Below are 21183 nucleotides of genomic sequence, written 5' to 3'. Positions count from 1 at the left end.
AAAAATAGGTGAGCTAATAGAGCACAAATACAAATAATTTTCTAAATAGTAGGAAAAAGGCAGGGAAATCAGAGGACCAATCCAGGGGTCTAGCATCAAAGCAATAGAAGCTCTCAAAGAGAGATCCAAAAAATAAAAATAAAAAAAAAAAAATGGAGGGGAAATTATCAAGGACAGGAGAATATTTCCCAAAACTGAAGGATTTGAATTTCCTGGTGGAAAGAACTTGCTGAGACCCTGGAAAATGAATTTAAAACAAAATCCACTCCAAGTGACATCATTATGATGTGTTAGAATATTACATATAAAAAAACCCTTAAAAACCTTCCAGAAGAAGAAAATAAGTCACCTACAAAGTATCAGATGTGAGAACTGGCATCAGACACAATGGAAGCTGTAAGACAATGGAGTTATGCCTCCAAAAGTGACAAAAAATTATTTCCAACCTAGATTTCCAGTCCTAACCAAAATATCAAATGTGAGGGTAGAAAAAGCGGCATTTTTTGGACAAGAAATGTCTTAAAATTTTACTGCTTATGCACTTTTTTCAGGAAATGGTTGAAGGAAGAACTCCAGCAAGATGGAAGAGCATCTAAGGAAGGAATAGAACACCTAGAAAATGGGATTCACCCCAAAAGACTGACACAGGAGTCCCTGGGAAGAAGCTGTGTAGCGGTCCAGAGAACAGTGCGTGCATCTTAGATCAGGCTCTGCATGGGTTCCCAAAGAAAAACCTGAAACTGATCAATTATCTGGATGTGTTTCACTGTTTTGAGAGGATCCCAAGATTCTTTCAAGAATAAGGAGTCCAAAAAAAAAAAAATGAATAAAGAGTCCATGGAAAGGAAAAGTGATCATTGAACCCTGTGTAACTCAAATGTGAGCAGTATTTATATAGTCATAATAAATAAAAATGAATATTAATTTAACCAAAAACTGTGATATATGCAGGGTTGGTATTCCACCAGTGTGCAGTATTATGCGTACATTGCTGTTTGTGGCTGGTGTTCAGGTATCCATTCCAACTGGTCAGTGTCAATACCATATGGGTTATTAAATATTTTTAATTTCTACATTGGATGTAACTATTTGGAGAGATGAGGATTTGTCACTGCTAACTACCTGCCTGATGTCCATCCCCCTTTCTGCTCTGATTTTATTCAGGGCAGCAATGTGGCTGACTAAAAATAACCACTTCCCCCAAATGCCCTTCAGCAATCGCTAAAGAGATATAGGAGAAGGAATCTAGGAAAAGATACCTTCCTGGATGAAGCCTCTGCAGAAGAAAGCTCCTCCATTTTTCCTTCTTCTTCCTCCCTGGATAAGGTTGCCAGGTTTAGCAAATAAAAATAGAGTTTTCCCAGTTAAATCTGAGTTCTATAGACACAATTAATACTTCCCAGTGTAAGTATGTCCCATGCAATATTTGGGACATACTTATACCAAAAAGATTACTCATTGTTTATACGAAATTCAAATTTAACTGGGCAAACTGTATTTTATCTGGCAAACTATTTCACCTCTGCATCTGGAGCACAGACATGGTGCCTGGAAGTGCAGCGGCCATCCTGTCATCATGGAAATGGAGGCCACATGCTAACTGTAGATACAAGGGGAGGAAGGATCCTGGATCTTTAATGTCTTCACTGAGTCATTCTACAGCACTGGAAAGCCCACACTTGGGTTTCTTGTTATGAAGAACAGTTAAACCACTTACTTGTTTAAATATTATAGTTAACTTTTCTGTTACTCAAAACCACACCTGGGTCATAGGACAAAAGACTTTGGGACTGTATTTACTGGGCAAATAAGACTGGGTTCTGGGGGCGCCTGAGTGGCTCAGTCAGTTAAGTGTCTGCCTTCAGCTCAGGTCATGATCCCAGGGTCCTGGGATTGAGCCCCACATCAAGCTCTCTGCTCAGCAGGGAGTCTGCTTCTCCCTCTTCCTCGGCCCCTCCCCCCTGCTTATGCTCTCTCTATCTTGCATGCACACGTGCACGCAAATAAATAAATAAAATCTTAACCCCCCCAAAAAAGAAAACCACATAAAAAAAAAAAAGATTGGGGTTCTGTTAGTAAGGAAAACAGGGGGAATGGGCACTGAGTTGTCATGTAACAGTGTCTGCTACACTTTTCAACACCCATTCCCTTCTTGTCTAGGCTGTTCTGTTCAGGTAGAGACACAGGGCCCTTCATTGCTATAGACACCTTCCCCAACTCCAGGCATGAATTGGATGTGTCTAAATTATTCATGGTAATCGTATGGCCTTTGACCAGTAACCGATCTTAGGAGTAGTCATGTACCCCTATCAAGCCAGTGAGATTTAAATGGAAGTCCATTAGGTAGACTTCCAGGAAAGCTTTTATTTCCCTAACAAAAAGTGACAGACCCCTCTGGAATGCACACTTGGCCAATCACTCCCTATTTGCCTGCACAGACCTTGGACATGAGACTCCTAGATGAAGCAGTCCTCTTGCAATAATAATGTGACAGGTATGAAGAGCAAAGGCTCAGGCTGAGGACAAAGCAAAAGGCTAGAACAAATCTTGGTTCCTGATAATGTCACTGAGCTCCAGACTGCTTATCTCTGGGCTTCCTGTTACACGAAAAGAAATCTACTTTGTATATTTAAATTGCTAGCCAAGTTTTATGTTACTTTTAGCTAAAGACCTTCCCAGGGGTGCCTGGGTGGCTCAGTCAGTTAAGCATCCAACTCTTGATCTCAGCTCAGGTCTTGATCTTGGGGTTGTGAATTCAAGCCCTGTGTTAGGCTCTACACTGGGCATGGAGCCTACTTAAAGAATAATAATAACAAAAATTTAAAAATAAAGACCTTCCTAACTGATACATAATGGAATACTATGGGGAGTTCAAATGAATGAACTAGATTTCTGTGTATTAACATGTATAAATCTCAAAAACATAGGAAGTAAAAAAAGCAAGTTATAAAGATATATAAACAAAATGACATTATTTATATAAAACTTTAAAAAACATTGTTTTAAATTTTATTGTTTATTGCTACATTTATAAGCAACAGCAGAAAATCACCCAGAGGAATGAGACACACTAACTTCAGGTTACTTCTAGGGAAAGGTAAGGTATAATGCTGATGTTTTAACTTTATCTTTGATGTTTCGGATAGATATAGATGGAAATGAAGCAAATATAAAATGTTAACATCTGTTAATTCTGAACAGTGATATACATTTACAAGTTTGAAATATTTAATATTAAAATTTTTTAAATGAGTTTTTTTAAAGAAATGAGAACTCCCCACCACTATGACATAACAGTCTCAAATAAAATTGGCCAAGTGAGTATCCTGCACAAAGAATGACTGGTGGGGAAAATCCTCACACTTTGCTTGTCATTGTGAAATTTTCGAACACTAAATAAATGAATAAAAAAAGAAATCCTAAAAATGTCTAGAGTGAAAGAAACAGGTACAGGTCACCTACAAATGAATAAAAATCAGACTATCTGATTTCTCATCAGCAACTTGAACAGAAGATGATGGAGCAATGCATCCAAAATTCTGAGGGAGAATGATTTCCAGCCTGGCATTCTCTATTCAGCCAAACCACCAGGCAAGAGAGAGGGTAGAAGACATCTTCAGACATGCAAGAAATCATTTTACTTCTCTCTTACAACTTCCTACAAAGTTATTTAAGTATGTTACCACAATGAACCAAGAAGGGGAAGACAATGGGATCCAGGAGAGGGCTGCAAGCTGAAGAATAATGAAGAGAGGTCCCTAGACAGGAGCTGCACCACAGCCCTGGTCCCTCCTCAGAAGAGCTAAAAATGAGGTTTCAGAAGGAGCCATCCAAGGAAAAGATGAAATGCCAGAGATCTGATACACTTCTTGAGAATCTGGAACAATTTAAGACAGTGACAAAGACAGAAAATGCAAAGAAAGGCAATTAGAAATACCAGGAAAAAATAAAATTGCAAGAAATAAAATGTGATTATGGTACACAGTCGTAAGAGTATAAACATTGATTTTTGAATTAACTAAAAACGATGATGTATCTACATTGGGAGAATGAAGAAGAGATGGGTGTGGTATAAGATAATTATTTACCTGTAAGTGGCTAATATCCAACTCTGATAAATAGCAGGAGATACATATATATAAATAATATGTATATATTATTAGAGGGGTGTAGGTAGCCAACAGAAAAAGCTAAACAAATTCCAGGTGATCGTCTTTGGGAGATGCAACAGTGGAGTGTTTAGAAAGCTGGAATGGAGTTTTCTTGTTTGTTATTATAAGCTGTTACATGTGTTACTTGATTTTTAATTATGGTTATATAGTATTTTTACTTTACACATTTTAAGGCAAATAATTTAACATGACATGTATACTCCCACTTCATGCAGTAACTGTATCCCCCTGAAAATTTATGGTTAAACCCATTTGTTCAAAGTGAATCATTTTTACATATTCAGGAGAACTACAAAACTAAGAACCTTTAAGAAAGTAGTTCACAGGAGTTCTCAAACATAAGCATGTGTCAGAGTCATCTGGAGGGCTGGCTAAAACCTAGATTTCTGGGCTCCACTCCAGAGTTACCGATTCTATGGATCTGGGACTGAAAGTTTGCATTTCCAACAAGTTTCCACTTGATGCTGAAGCTGCTGATCCAGGGACCACACATTGAGAACCGCTGTTTTAAGGAAATAACTCCTATTTATATTTTCTACTAAACTGAACTACCATACATGGAGTTTACTTCACATGAGCTTCACATACACAACAATATCACATCTTTGCTTGAATTTCAAACAGGGCATTGTGAACCAGTAAGCTTAGTGAGGATGCTCTGGTAGCCCCAATTGGTTGGTGATTTTTTTTGAGAGCTGGTATCTTCCTCGACCCTCATAGCATGAGCAAAGAGAAGCTGAGGAACAGATCCTCTTTTCCCATATAGAACCACCCCCAAATCTTTCAGGTGGAGCTCAGGCCATCTCTCCCCAACCACAACCAGGAAAGGCCATGTGACTCAGCCTGGCCAACCAAACACTCCCATTCCCCCATCACAGAGACTGGTTCCGCCCTGACTCCATGCCCAAAGCTGGGCCAATCAGAATTCTTCCTAGGACATCTCTGCTTGATCCATCCAAAAACTGCCTGCTCTGGCTCTGGCTCTGGCATTGTGAAGCAGATATGGGTGGGTGCTACTATGTTGCTTGCCACAGGGAGCGAAGCATCCAAGAAAAGTAGAGAAACAGAGTACTGGTAACACTGTAACTCCCTGAGTCAGTTAATTCTGAACTGACCTGACTACTACAAATGAAACAGAATTTTCCAGCATGTTTTAAAAACGTATTCTTTCATATTTGAAGTACTATGGATTTTCAGATTGGAAACCAAACACAAGTGAACGCAAAATGACAAAGAGATGTAAACAGATGAAAACATTATGGAACTATAGAAGCACGGAGATGTAATGTAATTCCTATTCAGGTAGATGCATACCTCCCAGTTCTGCACTAGTTCAGACCATCCTTTCCCCACCTCCTCTGTCCTGGGTCCTACCTCCTCACAACTTAAGAGAAGCTCCCTTCCAGGAGGTTGCAGAAGTAGGAGAAGAACCCAGGCTGCCCCAGATCATCTTCCACGGAAACCATTCATTTGAAACAGCTCAAGCAGAGTGCTGACCATATGCACAGTGTTTAGAGCAACTACTCTAATCAGCAGCTGCATGGCTCATCACAAAAATTTGCAAAAGTGACCTACCTCTTGAAACAGAATTTCTATCTCCACCATTTTGTATAATGTGTATTAATTGAATGTCAGATATCTTGCCTTCATAATCTCATTTAATCCTGACTAAAATTCAGTGAGATGCATAATTTTCACCCCCATCTTACAGATAAGAAAATGAAGTTTCACAGAATTAAGAAATTTTTCCTGTGTCACAGGCAGAGCTAAGATTGAAATTGGATTCTCTCTGATTCTCCAACCCAAGGAAGGAAGGCAGGGAAAGTGAAAGGGCAGGGGAAAATGAAGGGAGGAGGGGGGTAGAAGACGAAAGAAAGAAGTGAAGACATAAGAGAAAGAGAGGTCTGGAAGAAGCCATCGACTTCTGAGTTCTAGGCCCTTCCTGAGGTCTAGCTGAATTCCCATCTCCAAGACCTCCCAATGGCCTTACAATAAACTCTTCTTTTCTCTTCAGCTAGCTTCAGCTGGTTGGAGTTATTTGCATCCCAAGAATATTAACCCAGTACCACCAGCCACTACAATATGTTGCCAGAGGAATTTGTTAGCAACACAGCAGCCCCTGGCATGTAGCAAATGAAAGAACTGGTACAGCAGTTTTTCCTACACCAGCCCTTCCACTGCTCCACTCCCTCATCATTATTCTCCCATCCATCTTTAGACCCTGGGGGTAAGTATGGCTTTACAGTGAGGGGTCAGACCAAATGCTCTTCTGTCCTGAGTCACCAGGGACCCATTCCACTTTACTACCCCTGCCACCAGCCTGGAATCCCATTGTGGATCCCTGAGAGTGTGCAAACCCTACTGACAAAATCAGTGCCCTAAGCCTGTAAGACTAAGCACCGGAGTGCCACACCAGGGAACAGACACACAGGGTCCCTGCCCAAGCAGCCTTCATGTCCACTACAGCAAGGTGGTGGTGATACAGCCAACCTGATGGGCATACAGCGCATTTTGACTATCAAAACCCTCGTCATTGAATCATGGGCCATTTAACACTGCCCCCTCCCCGAGCCCCCTGGCCACAGAGGCACATCAGTTCAGTCCAACAAATCCACTTTGTTCCAGATATTTGCTCTAGACACTGGAAACAAATAGAACAAAATAGTTTATAAGGGAAGAAGGGCAAAATATGGTTAATAAATCCTTAAGATTAGACACCCATATGTCTGGGGAAAAAACTAATGAGAAAAAAGGTTACGCCACATGCATTGGTCAGCCTTTTAGGAGCTTTTCCTCCCATCCCATCTTTTAAGCCATTTGACATTATATCTAAGAACAGGGACCAGCCCAATATAGTATCCAGTGAACTCCTCTGACAGCTCGAAGTATTTCAAAAAAGGACCTCCTGGAGAGCTCATCTGGGATGATTTTGTGAACTGAATTGACAAAAATGACATGGGGTCATGCTGGGCTTTAAAGACTAAGCTTATGGGGCGCCTGGGTGGCTCAATTGGTTAAGCGACTGCCTTCGGCTCAGGTCATGATCCTGGAGTCCCAGGATCGAGTCCCGCATCGGCTCCCTGCTCAGCAGGGAGTCTGCTTCTCCCTCTGACCCTCCCCCCTCTCATGCTCTCTCTCTCTCATTCTCGCTCTCAAATAAATAAATAAAATCTTTAAAAAAAAAAAAAAAGACTAAGCTTAGAAACTAGAGAAAGGCCACCCTCCCAACCGAGAGCTTGTTCATTGCCTCTGGGCCCTGTGCACCTCACCCATGCATGCTCCAGAAGAGAAAGAGAAAACAAGCAAACAAAATATCCCCTAGCAAACCACCAGTAACAAAACCAGGTGCAGTATCCAAACCTAACAACAGAAATGTGTAATGAAAGGAGGCTAGCCATTACTTAGTTTCTATCCTGAGATGTTGTATCAACAGATGGAATCTATTTTCCCATAGTTTTCTGGGGAAGAAGCAAGTCTCAGGGTTCTTGCTTACTTCCCATAAAAATTTCAGCCAGTCTTGTAAATTTGGCAAAGGCAACAGAAATTTGCATTGCCTAGGAGAAAAAGATTCTCAGTTCGATCAGATGAGAACAAAAATGAACTAACTTGCCAGGGTGTCAGAGAGAGTGCATTTCATGTCATCTCGGTTAATCTGGCATGAGGTTTTATGCCCCAAACCAGTGAACTCAAGACACCAGGGTGACTAATAGCGTATAATTTTTTTTAAAGAAAAGGCAAATGCTCATTTGGAGGATTTATTCAGCTTTCATGGTATTCTCCTTCTCAGTGTGCGTGAAGCTCACTCTCAAATATTCTGTGTTCACACTGTCAAGCACATTTTTCCTTATCTGTATAGTTTTATCTACTACCTCTGAAACTCCAAGCCGCAAACTTACCTTCACGCTCTTAGCACTGGAAACCAGGATCCAAATCTCAGGAAGGCCAGAATCACTTGCTCTGGTGCTGTTAGGTGGCAAGAAGGACGCTCTGTGATTTCCAGGCTGAACAGTATTTGGGGCATTGGAGATTGACTTGTGGGGCTCAGTGGCGGCCAGCCATGTGACCAGGGTGGGGGAAGGGACACTCCTGCGGGGCAAGGGACTGATGCCTGCTCTGCTGACAGACCAGGGTAGAGCAGGGTCTGAGCAGAGCTGGCCATAATCACAGGCGGACAACTTTGCTCTAAATTTCTTCTTGGATTTTAACTTCTTATTGATCTTCTTATTGCAGTGTTGCATTTCAGCCTTGGTTTTTAAATGCTTGTTTATCTCCCTACACGATTTCTATCTTAAGTCCTTTTTGGATTCTGTCTTGGAGGGATGTTAGAGCTGGAAGAGACCTTACGGATGATCCAGCACCATCCCCTACCCCAGGGTCACCCATTTTACAGATGGGTGGCAGCATTTCCAGGAGCCTGCAGAGGCCTGGGTTTGGTATTGTGTACTGGGGGACCCCAGCTGGCTGGCACCCCAAAGTACAGCTCACTTGAATATCTTCAACCCTTAGGTGGTTAGAGCTTTGAGGACTGCTGAGATGCCAGTAATGAATCTTATCACTTCTCAGGTGCCTAAATCTGCAGCTGTAAGATTAGGCCATGGCTTAGAAATTGTGGCAGTTTGTACTTGTGGTCAAAGAGTTTATATGGGGGCTCCTGGGTGGCTCAGTCAGTTGAGTGTCTGACTCTTGATTTCAGCTCAGGGCGTGATCTCAGGGTCCTGGGACTGAGCCCCACGTGGGGCTCTGCATTTGGCGTGGAGTCTACTCGTCCCTCTCCCTCCCCTGCCCTCCCCCACCTCGCTCATGCACACTCTCTCTAGAAAGTAAATAAATGAATCTTTTAAAAAAAGGAGTTTATATAAACATGTGTACCTATGTTTAGGTATCTCTATCACAGTCTTCTTAAAACCCTCCAAGATGATCTTTTTGGAGGGATTAGAGGACTTCAGGAGCTGGAGAGATATTTGATCTCAAAGACCCTGAAGACTTCTCAGGACCAGAGCCATGTGAGTAGCCTTCTAGTTCACAGCCCCTTCTTCACCCAAATGGTCTGTGCCGGCTGCCTGCTAACCAAAAAAGGGGATAGTAGTAATGACGGTGGAAATGGCAGAGGGAGAAGTGGTAGGGGGAATGGTAGTGGCGGCAATATGGCAGCTGGGCACACATGGACGTCGGAGAGGCACCAGTGGAGGTGCTGGAGGTGAGGATGGAGGCGATGAGGGGCAGATGCAGGTGGTGGAGGCAGTCGTGGTGATGGGGGGAGGGACAAGAAGATCCCCTGAATGACAGAGTAGGAGATTCTTGTTCCTGACTCAGGCTGATGACCCTTGATGAAGCTGACCTGCTGGCATTACAAGTGTGAAATGGTAAAGCCATGGCGTTAGAAGTCTGAAGAACCTCATTCTGTCCCCAGAGCTGTGCAGTCTTAAGATAATCACTTCACCTCTCTGGACTCCAGTTTTCTTGAAGTAGAGTTTGCACTTAAATGGTATCTTGTTAGGGGAAACTCTTCCCTCTCCCTCTAAGCCCTTTACCCTTCCCTGTAAAGTGGTAGCTTCTGTCCTTTCTAAAGTCTCAAAAAGAGTACTTTTCACTTACCTTTCTACCTCCTCACTCACTCTCACCTAGAAGAGGATGAGTGACTCAAGCGATTGGCACATTTGGGAAAATAAAATGGGCATGTGCCACGGCTCAGATCTGTCTGAGAACTGCCTGCTTCAGAGAAAGTCCCAGCTGGGCTCCTCTCTTCCTCTCTTCACATCAAACTTCCAGGGTAGGTTCTCACCCTGCAGGTAGGGAGTCCTCCAGTGTTGGGTAGACAAGCCTAGTTCTGGCAGAAAAAATTAGGAAGCCTGATTGTGGTTGTATATTCTAAGCCACATTCTCCAATCAGCTTTACCTGTTACAAAATTATTTTGACTTCTACCTATGGGACTTCTGTATCTTACTATTTCTCATTTGATTCCAAGTATAGAGGGAAAGATTGTAAACAAGTATCCTCCTCAATACCAATGCTGATGAATTAATGAAAGAGCCTGCACTGAGTTGATTGGATGAAACGGTCTCTAAATTTCCTTCAAGGTTTAACATCCTGTGATTCTATGAGTCTATGTCTCTGGAGTAGAACAAATATTTGTGAAGCTGGGAGGGAGGTTGAGACTCTTAGTGGACAACTTCCTAATCTCTGCCTCTCTTCTTTCCTGCTTTTCAACCCGATGAAGACCTCTAATCTCCAGACATCTTCCTCCTCTCCCCCTCCACCAGCCCTGCACGGCTTCTTTACCCCCATTCTGGTCTGGACCCCATGATGAATTACTTCACTCTTCCTTCATTGATACCCACAACCTCTTGTTCCTGCCCTGCCAATCTTTTGGTCTAAATCAGCCCCACTGCTACCCGTCTCCTCCTGTACTGAGCTCTCTTTTGTCTCTGGAGAAAGCCTGTATTCAGGGGGAGAGAAAAGAACCAAGACAGAGAATGGTAGAAGTGTGTGTGTGTGTGTGTGTGTGTGTGTGTGTGTGACTAAGAGACAGAATGGAGAGAGACAGACCTCGTCCAATGGTACCCATGGCCAGCTCTACCCCTGTCCTTTCCTGTGCTTTAGTTTTGTGACTGAAAAATGTTGAAGGGAGAGCTGGCCATCCCATTTCTCTCCTCTCCTTCACCTCTGGCCCCGTTCACATTACTGCTAAGGAGACTGGTTTGTCCAGCGGGCATTAAGCACTGGGACAAATGCTTGACGGCTTTCAGTCCTTCCTCACCACCAGAGCAGTAATGGCTGAGACCCATGCATTGGCTTGGGAGCAAGGGAAGAGATTAGACCCAGTGGGTTCTTAGTCAGAAGTGTTCCCTCTCCCCCTCCCCCCTCCAGGGCACATTTGGCAATGATTAGACACATTTCTGGTTGTTAACACTGGGATGAGAGTCCTACTGGCCTCTAGTGGGTAGAGGCCAGAGAGGCTGCTAACATCCTACAATGCACAAGACGCCCCCACAACAAAGAATCAGCTGGCCCAGACTGTCAATAGTGCCAAGGTCGAGAATCCTGGATTAGACTGCTCAGACCCCTCTGGTTCTAGAAACCAAAATGCCTCTAACCTAGTCCAAAAGAGTACTCCACATGGGCCCACCTCAGTCACCAGGATGCTACAAGGAGGGAGGAAGGGCAAAGATTCTTAGTAATTTGCAGCTTTTGACCTCTGGGCCTCCATTTCCTTTGGAGACTTGGCACACAGGGGTGGTAACCAACAGGGACAGATACCTTTCCATCTTCAGTTCAATGCCACCTGAACCCCACCTGGGTTTAACAGATGGCAGGGCTTAGGCAGGTTTGACATTGGGTCCTGGCATAGGGGGTGAAGTCTCATGAAGGAAAAATGAGCTTCCTACCCCTGTGTTGGTGAGAATAAGGATTCATTTGGGGCCCCATCAAGCTTACATAGAACTTTTGCCCACAAGAGGTCTTCCACAAGCTGGGCAAGCCTCATGCCAATATATGCGATTTTTGGCTCTCAGATTGTTTGTGCCAAGCTTTGGCAGGTGGTACAAGACTGGCTGCCCCAGATTCTTGTCCACTTTAGCTGCTTTTGAACTGCATCCAGGGTTGAGGAGGGAACATATGTGGCATGTCATGACTGTATGGGAAGGCAAGAAAAGCTGAGAGATATCTTAAAGGGAAGCTGAGAAGCCTGAGGAGGCCAGGCTCAGGTTATGCAGGATGGGTTCTCTCCTCCTCTATCTCCATCTACCCCCAGTCACTGCTGTGGCCTGTGGCCAGCAAACAGCACAGACCTTGGCTCACTCTGCACCAATCACACTGCACGTCCTGCTGTTCCTCCAACATCCCAAACTCATTCCCACCTCAGGACCTTTGTACTTACTGCCTCCCCAACCTTCAGCTCTCTCATGTACTCTCATGTACTCAGCTTTCTGGTCAAATGCCATCTACCCAAGAAGGTCCTCCCTGACCAGCCTATCTAAAATGCCCCTCTCTAGTCTTTAACTCTGCCTTATTGGTCTATATGGCATTTCTATCCAAAACCACATTTTGTGTTTGTTTGTTCATTCATTACTTTCTCTTCCTCTGATATGGCAGGGACTTTGTCTTGTTCACTGAGGTATTCCTGACACCTATAATAGAGGCTTATAAATGGTTGGTTCGAATCCTGGCTCCACAAACTATGGGATGTTGAGCAAGTCACCTATCTATTTTTTTCTTCAATTTCCTCAACTGAAAAATGGATCAGCTAGTAATATTATAATTATTCTACACCCGGGAAGTTCACGCCCTGCCTATTCTGAGGATGTGGGGAGTGGTATTCCTGGCAGTCTGCAGGAATGGAGCAGTTATTGTTACTTCTCTGGGAACCAAAAATCCCTCTGCAGGCCCAGAACTGGGACCTTTTTTTCTCCTCTGCCTCTGCTCTCTGCTGCCCTCTGAAGGCCCTGGGTGGAGGCTGGCAAAAGAGAATGTTAAGGACTCCGTGGATGACATATTTCCCAAAGAAAAATGAGCCATCCCTTTCTTTAAGCAAGCCACACTCCCATGGTGGCAAGCTTGGCCCTTGCCAAAGCTGCCACTGGGGCCATCATTTTACAAACTCAATTAGGAATCACTGAGGCCACAGAGGAACTGCAGGTGCTTGGGAATCCATCCCTTAGACGGGCTCCAGGAGGGACCCAGAGCAAACCCACTTCTCCCTTCCCCCAGGCTGTACTTCCTGAGTCTGGCGACAGTGATCTGTCAGCCAACCTGAGCCACCCTGGAAAGCCATTCCTCACCCTGTGCCTCATTCCCTATTGGACTCTGTGTCACCATGTGGGTCAAGGGATCTTCATGTTGTCAGCCTAAAATGAGAGAGAAAGCCACTCCTCTGGGGGCTTCTGGATGGTGATTCATTAACAAGAATCTGGAAACACACACACACTGTCTGATGAAAAGATATAATGGGGGGAAATTTTCATTTTCAATAGTGACAAAAATCCTAAAACATCTAGAAATAACCTTGCCTAGAAATGCATATTTTATAGGAGAATGTATGAGAAAATTTTGCTAAGAAGGACAAAATAAGGTATCATATTCCTGAGTGGGAAAATCGAATAGGGCATTTATGTTAAATATTCATAAATTTATACACATTTTAAACATGACAAAAAATGATGGTTAAGATATTAGCTTAGAATTTATGGCATTTTTACTATGTGCTAGGACCTGTGCTAAGAGCTTTACAAAATTACCTCAGTTAATCCTACAGCAACCCTATGTGATCATTATCATTTATGAAGGAAAGGGCTGGGTAGTGGTTAAGAGCAGGAGGTCACATGACTTTGGGCAGGATACTTATAACCCTGAGACTTGGTTTTCTCATCTGTAAAATGGGAATAATAGTATGTATCTCATGAGTTTCTGCTCAGGATTAAATGAGATAATTTGGAATAGTGCCTGGTAAGTGCCAAGCACTTAATTAATATGAACTACTGCTATCCGCATTTATAGATAAGGAAATTAAAGCTCTGAGAGGATAAAATAACTTGCCTGAGTTCACACAGCTGGCAAATGGCTGAACTAGCGTGGATGATGGGGTTAGGGAGGCTTTCCTAAAAGATACAGAAAATTATAATATCATAATAGTTAAAACAGGAAGCACACCTTAAAGGCATTTATATATGCCTTGCAAAATAATGTTCTGAATGATTAGCCAGTGCCTGCTATTGATGAATGAATGAATGAATGAATGAATGAATAGCCAGTCTGCTATTTTCTTTACTTCGTTTCCTACCCCCCATTAAACAGACCATTCCATGCTTTGCCTCGGGGAGGGCATGTAAAAGCAGAAAAAAGAGACAAAAGGAGCCTCTTCCCTCAGGACAATAGAAAAGACTCCTGACCAAACCTAGACTGAAGTATGGGAAAGATGGTTACGATGATCAAGGCTGTCCCATCCCCCTCACCCAAGGTGGCACAAAGACTTGGGGAGAGACTCGGTGCTCCACAGGGACCTCTAGGTGCCAACAAACAAGAACCGATGGACAGGACAGATGATGTCAAGGGTAGGAGCCTTTGTAGGTCCCTAAGAGTCCAGCACCCCACCCCAGTCCGACCCCGGATTGGAAACTGGAACAGACAGGGCTTTAAAAAGACAGCATCGTTTTTAAATGAAGGCTCAAAATACAGATGGAGAGTGTTAGAAAATAAACTAATGCTTCTTATACACTTCAGGTTAGACGCTGAAACTGAGATTCCAAAGGATAGATTTTTAAAGAAAATAGTGTTGGAGAAATGTGCTATTAAAAAATTTTCCATTTAGAGGAGAAGCTTGGGCAGTGGACAAAGGCAGCAATGTATTTATTTACTGGACTCAGCACATTCATCTCTACCCTGAAATTAAATGTGATTGTCCTTAAGACTGGGGTTGAACTTGCATCCCAGTTTGCCTTGCACAGGCACCATCTGCCCACTTGTCTTGGCTTCATTGTTAGCAGTGCCCCCTTTCATTCTCAAAAGCCTTCCAGTTTGGGCAATAAGTTACGTTGTTACTCTGTTAAAATTTTAAAATTCAGCAATCCTGTGGGTGAGCAACTCTTAGCTAGACTCTATGAAACAGAAAGTAAGAATTTCCAGGCAGGGGCAGCTGGAGGCCAGCAGAGCAATGAAGTGAAGCCTCTGGAGGGCCTGAGAATCGCACTTGGATGGGAAAGGAAGGGACAGGTGGTGTCTCATGAGAGGAGCCTTGGTTAAGGTTGAAGGTCAGGTGCTGTGTGGAGTTAAGAGGACACTGGTGGGGTTAGAATGGGATGTTTGAACTTAATCTTTCACGCATGAAACAGCTCAGGGTGTTTCCACAACAGCATGGCCGAGGTTATGCCCATGGAGCAGGCAAGAAATGGAACCCAGATTGCGTTTGGGGTTAGGGTCTGGGAAGCTAAAGAGAGACTTGGAAAGGGGGGATGTCTACTCTATACCCTTTTACTCCTACTAAATTTTGAATATTGTGACTGTATTACCTATTCGGAAAAATACAGAAGCAATATGGAAATTTTAAGGAACCAGGCTACCTTGTCCATATTCTCTAGATAAACTATGGAATCATTTTGTCAAGTTTTTAAGAATGCCATCAGTAAAACAAGTGGCCTTTAAACATTTGAAAAGATGTTCGACCTCATTAAAAAAAATGGGGGGTGGGGGCTGGCTGGCTCAGTCGGTTAAGCGGTTAAGCATCTGCCTTTGGCTCATGTCCTGATCTCAGGATCCTGGAATCTGAGAGTCATGCTCCCTGCTCAGTGGGAGTCTACTTGTCCCTCTGCCCCTCCCCCAACTCATGCTCTCTCTCTTTCTCTCTCTCTCTCTCAAATAAATAAATGAAATCTTTAAAAAAAAAGAAGCAGCAGCAAATTAGAGCCACAGTGAAAATCAGCAAATATCAAAAGGCTTCACAACACCAACAGTGGAAGGAAATGGGTCCTCTTCCACACAATGGCCAGTGACCCTGCAGTTGGGCACAGACTCTACAGGGCCACTTTGGCAATATTTATAAAACTTTAAAATGCACATACCTTTGGGTAGCAGCAACTCTTTGTCTAGAAATTTATCTTACGGATATACTCCCACCTATGTGTGGTTTGGGGCAGTTACCCAACCTCCCTGCATTTTTATGCCAGAAGATTATCATGGGAATTAAATGATATAATATATGGAAAGAATTTTATTTTATTTATTTATTTTTTAAGATTTTATTTATTTATTTGACAGAGAGACATGGCGAGAGAGGGAACACAGCAGGGAGAGTGGGAGAGGGAGAAGCAGGCTTCCCGCGGAGCAGGGAGCCCAATGCGGGGCTCGATCCCAGGACCCTGGGATCATGACCTGAGCCAAAGGCAGATGCTCAACAACTGAGCCACCCAGGTGCCCCTACATGGAAGGAATTTTAAAGATGACACACAGTAAATGCTCAGTAAATTCTGGCTGTTATTATTACAGCACTGTTTGTGGCAGCAAAGCACTGGAAACAACCTGAATGTCCATCTATTGGGGACTGATAAAAAAAGTTTTGTCTGTACACCGGAAAACCATGAAGCTTTTAAATAGAGTGAATACTCTTTAAACAGTGCTATGAAATGATCTTTAGAAATATTAAGTGGAGGGACAAAAGCAAAGTGTAGAAGAGTGCTTATGGTTTGCCACCATTGGGGCGGGGGGCAGGTGCGTCTATAGGAGCATAGTCTCTCTATGGAAGGAGTCACAAGAACCTGGTTTCACTGAAGGTTCCTGGGAGCGGAACTGGGAGGCAGATGCTCAGGGGCCACTGGTATAACCTCTTGTCCCTTTTATATTGTCCACATAGGGATGTATTTGCTATTCAAAACAAATAAATTCTACTTTTGGATATATACCCCAAAGGGTTAAAAAGCAGGGGCTCAAACAGGTGCTCATATTATACACCAATGTTCGTTACTTACAACAGGCAAAAGGTGGAAACAACCTAAATGTTCATCTATAGATGAATGGATAAACAAAATGTGGCATATCCATGCAATTCAATATTACTCAGACTTTAAAAGGGAGGAGGGGTGCCTGGCTGGCTCAGCTGGTAGAGTATGTGACTCTTGAGCTTGGGGTTGTAAGTTCAAGCCCCACATTGGGTGTAGAGATTACATAAAAATAAAATCTTAAAAAAAAATTTTTTTAATGAAAGGAAGGAAATTCTAACACATGCTACAACATGGCTGAAACGTGAGGATATTATGCTAAGTGAAATAAGCCAGACCCAAAAAAGACAAATACTGTATGATTCCACTTATATGAAGTACCTAGAATAGCCAAATTCATAGAGACAGAAGACAGAATAGTGGATCTGGGGCTGGAGGAAGGGGCAATGGGGAGTCACTGTTTAATGGATACAGAGTTTCAGTTGGGGAAGATGAAAAAGTTCTGGATACGGATGGTGGTGATGGTTGTACAGTAGTGTGAATGTATTTAATGCTATTAAATTTGTACTCTCAAAAATAGTTAAAATGGTAAATTTTGTTATATTTATTTTACCACAAAAAAGTAAATAATTTAAATTTAATTTTAAATAAGATAGTATATCATTGTAAACACTTTTTTTAAATAGTCATTTTTTTACTTTGATTGGAGTTATGTTAGATGTAGAGACTGATTACAAAGAGCTATAATGTATGAGACACAACAAAGAATAAGCCCTAAAAAAGGACCCTTGGTCTCCAAACCTTGGCATTCTCCATGCCAGGTGAACCTACTGTGCTGACTGGCTTCTGGGGGATTCCTGATAAGGAGCAGAGGTGAAAGGCTGAAGCAGGACCAAGGAAGGAGGACAAGCAACTTCATCCAAGACAGGGAAGAAAAAGGAAGGAAAGAGATGATGGGCAGGGGCAGAAGCAGAGAAAATTCCCACCTGACCACACAGACTTTCTCCATGAGGAAAGAGGTGAGGGGTGGGAGTGTGTGCCTTTGGGGTGGATTTTGAGGGTAGTGGAAAGGTTGACCTTCAAGGGGTCAGCCCAGGGATGTGTAAAAGAATTGCCATGTCCCCACTGAGGACCCTGGTGAGGCTGGAGACCAGATGTGTAGAGAGAATTTTTCTACTCCTCCCACCTCTTCTCCCTCCCCAGGCAACAACCCTGAAGCGTTCGCAGACCCCTGGGAGCTAAATAAGTAAAGAAGAGTAGAAGGCAGGACTTTCCATCCAGACCACCAACCACCATAGGCCTCTCTTCTTCAGCAACACCAGGTTGGGATGGGAAGAGGCCCCAATTTTAAATTGAGATTGAGGTTTGGATTATCATTGGGATTAACATTATCATTTCTGAGATGAGCCTGAGACCAACAGTGACCAGAACAATCGTGTGACTTGTCTAAATTTCATCCAGGGGCAGAGCAAGATTCAGCCACACAGAATAAATTTAAAAGAGCAATCACAGGTAAAAAAATCAGGCTGCTTTCTGATTTTACCCCACGATTCACGCTTATTTAATGGAACACTTACACAATACTATCTTCAACCATTACTTAACATGCATATATCTTGCACCTCCCACTAGATTGTAAGCTCTCTGAGGGCAGGGCCCATGTGCCATTTATCCCCATACTGCCACCAAAGCCCAGCAAAGTACCTTGCACGTACACAGTAAGCCATAGGGTTATATGATTCAGTGCATGGGGACAGTGTCGCTGATGATATTACTAGTGCACATGTGTACCATGGTAAAAACTGGCTAGGTAGCTAGAAGCAGCCAGGCAGTGCGTTGGAAACTCATCCCAGAAAATTCCTTAGCTAGATCACTGAGTTCATGAAATACACTTTAAAAGGCGGGCGTGGGGCGGGGGGGCGGCACCTGGGTGGCTCAGTTGGTTAAGCATCTGACTCTTGGTTTTGGCTCAGGTCATGATCTCAGGGGCCTGGGATCAAACCCTGCGTTGGGCTCCCCGCTCAGCAGGGAGTCTGCTTCCCGTTTCCCTCTGCGCCTCCCCCTGCTCATGAACTCTCTCTCTCAAATAAATAAATAAATAAATCTTTAAAAAAAGAAAAAAGAGCCTGTGTTCAAGGAATTCTGATATAAAATGATATTGCAGTTTGCCCAGGTTTAGGGTAAAAGGCATAGAAATGAAGCAGGTGTGGATGATCATGTTCTGTTTCTCTGTTAGAGCTGCTCTTGTTCTGAATTAAGGGGAAGCAGGCTAAGACGCAAGAAGAGGGTGCAATCAGACCCAGCTCATGCCCTAAGATAGCAGGAATGAACGCTGCAGTGCCCCATTAGGCTTCAAACCAAGCTGAATCCATTTTTGAGTAAGGAATCTTAAAGGGCTCCTGTCTTCAAGATTATATAAAATGATCCAAATTATGTACTTCTGAGAGAATAAATTAGCTGAAGCAGCACAGAGCCCAGCTCTTTAGATAGGGAAGTAGATCTCAAGTAGCTCAAGATGCAAAATTTTCTACAGATGAAGGTTATGAAAAGGAAACCCAAGGCCAGCTGGTTCTGCTTTGTGGACGGTAACGTCGGAGAACACACTCTGCTATCTATTTCATGTGACCGCATCACTTGTGCTGAAGTATCTCCTTTGTTGGCCTGGCCTCCGTCGATGGTCACGGAGCAGGGGGTAAAAGAGAAGCTATTTGAGCATCTCCATCAGTAAGTCTAAGTGCTTGATTACTGCCTCTCTGAGAAGATGAACTGAACCAAAGGGAGAGTGGGCAGGCATTCAGTCGAGCAACAAGCCAGTTACTGAGCACCTTCAATGGATGGGGAAAGATGGCTCTCCTCAGACTGGGCAACCCAAAATAAGCTAGGGAGGGGAGAGGGAGAAACAGCATAGTTGGTGGGTTTTTAGGGTACTCCTGAGAACATTCCTCAGCACATGAGCTCACAGCTCAGTCCCAAATTGCAGGAAAGTAAAAAAACTCTTTCTTGGGGACAGAAGTCCACAGAGCTAAGGGCTCCGGATTTCTAAGTTAGAATTTCATCAAGGGCTGGGTGACCCTTTCTTGGATAGCCAACTGATCCCCAGAAGTCCTGATTTGCAAGAACTACGGTCTGTTACATCTAGGAAGAGAGATGAGGACTATCTCCCTGGCTTCTCATGCATCACCTCCCTCCCATTCCCTAGAGCCCATAAAGCTGGTCCTTGGTAAAGGTCACCTCCTTCAGGTGGGAAAGCTTCATTAAAGTGGGGATTTTTATATAAGTCTCATGTTTCCTGGACTCATAGAAGCCTCCAAGAAGATGCTGGAAATAACCCTTATCGAACTGAAAGAAGCCTGAAGTAAGCACAGGACCAACCCCCGTGACTTCCATGGCTGAAGAACCTGGATTTAAGAAGTTAGAACTCCATGCAGAGAATACAACTAGATCTAGATCTCAGCCCCTCAGTGCATGTCTGACATTGCACAGATGCACGTATGCACAGATACTCCCCTCTCCAAAGGTGGGGGCAGGGGAATGCAGAACAGCAACACCACCAATAGGACAACCTGATCATTATCTTACTTGTCCTTCACTATGTTGAAATAGTTAAAAATTAATTTAGACAATAGATTGTCCCTTATCTTTGCTCTCTAAATCTTGCACAGGCCTTTAGCAAAAAGCAACACAATTCTCACCTGACCCTCTGTGGGCTGGAGATTCTTGCCTACACTATTGGGTTCATTCATTCAGATCCCCAAACCTGAACCTACAACCAAGCTGTTAACTCCATATATTTAAAATCCACTCTACTCACCCCGTGCAGTAGCCTGTCGCTCCAGCGCCCTTGAATCCAATCCTTTAGGGTGGGCCTTGCAGTTGGAACCCACCCACCTCTCCTTTTTTTCTACCTCTGCTATTAACATAGCCCCTCCTCTATTACCTCACCAACCAACTATTTTAGAACCAAAAAGTCTTTGTCTAGTCACAGACACTGTAAAAGTAACATTTGTTTTAAGTTTTTAAATCTAATGTCTGTGTTGTCCGCAATTCTTACTGGTTTATCTAATCAGCATGTCCTAGGGAGGTTTATTACTTGTGGGTTTAGCTTGCGGGAGCCAGCTGAGGCATTCCCCCTGCCCCAGAGAATCAGCTCCTTTAAGAGACAATCCCTGGGAAAGATGTCTTCTTTGCTTTGCCTCTTCTCTTCAGAGGCCTGAGATTAAGGAGCACGTTCCACATCCCACAGCCCCTCCAGCTCTGCAAGGCCCAATTCCTGACTCTTCGGAGAAGGATATGGACAAGAGAAATGAAGAAGGCATTTGAACAAATCAAACCCTACAAGAAAAACGTTGTGTACTTTGTGATTTTTCTAAGTTTTGTGCTGATTTTTGCCCTCATTTTAACTGCTTTGTAAGTAGGAAAGATAACTATCAGTGGGAAGAGGGCAGGGAGAAGGCAGAGACAGTGAGTGGGAAGTGAGGGGAAAAGAAGTGCTAGTGGGGAAGGGACACACAGTGTTGGGTGTGGGCACACAGTGTAGAGGGTGCAGGCACACAATGTTGGGGGGCAGACACAGTGTTGGGTGTGGGCA

The 21183-nt window shown here is 43.5% G+C and overlaps 1 protein-coding gene and 1 pseudogene across 1 annotated transcript in view; one reads left to right on the top strand and one right to left on the bottom strand.

The window, feature by feature from the left end:
- The window catches only part of SLC4A5 (solute carrier family 4 member 5), a 106599-nt gene that overhangs the window by 84153 nt on the left and 1263 nt on the right, over positions 1-21183 (bottom strand). The window contains exons 2-3 of the mRNA XM_035001273.1: positions 9042-9235; positions 8069-8135 (exon numbers count right to left, since the gene is read on the bottom strand). The gene's annotated coding sequence lies outside the window, so the exon portion shown is untranslated. The remainder of the gene's footprint in view (positions 1-8068; positions 8136-9041; positions 9236-21183) is intronic.
- LOC118007544 overlaps positions 19270-21183 on the top strand; it is a 9870-nt pseudogene continuing 7956 nt past the window's right edge.

This window comes from Mirounga leonina, unplaced genomic scaffold, assembly GCF_011800145.1.
Source record: "Mirounga leonina isolate KUSES-001 unplaced genomic scaffold, KU_Mleo_1.0 Mir_125, whole genome shotgun sequence".
NCBI classification, from domain to species: Eukaryota; Metazoa; Chordata; class Mammalia; order Carnivora; family Phocidae; genus Mirounga; species Mirounga leonina.
Note: the sequence above shows the minus strand (reverse complement) of the source record. Positions and strands in the feature narration are given on the sequence as shown.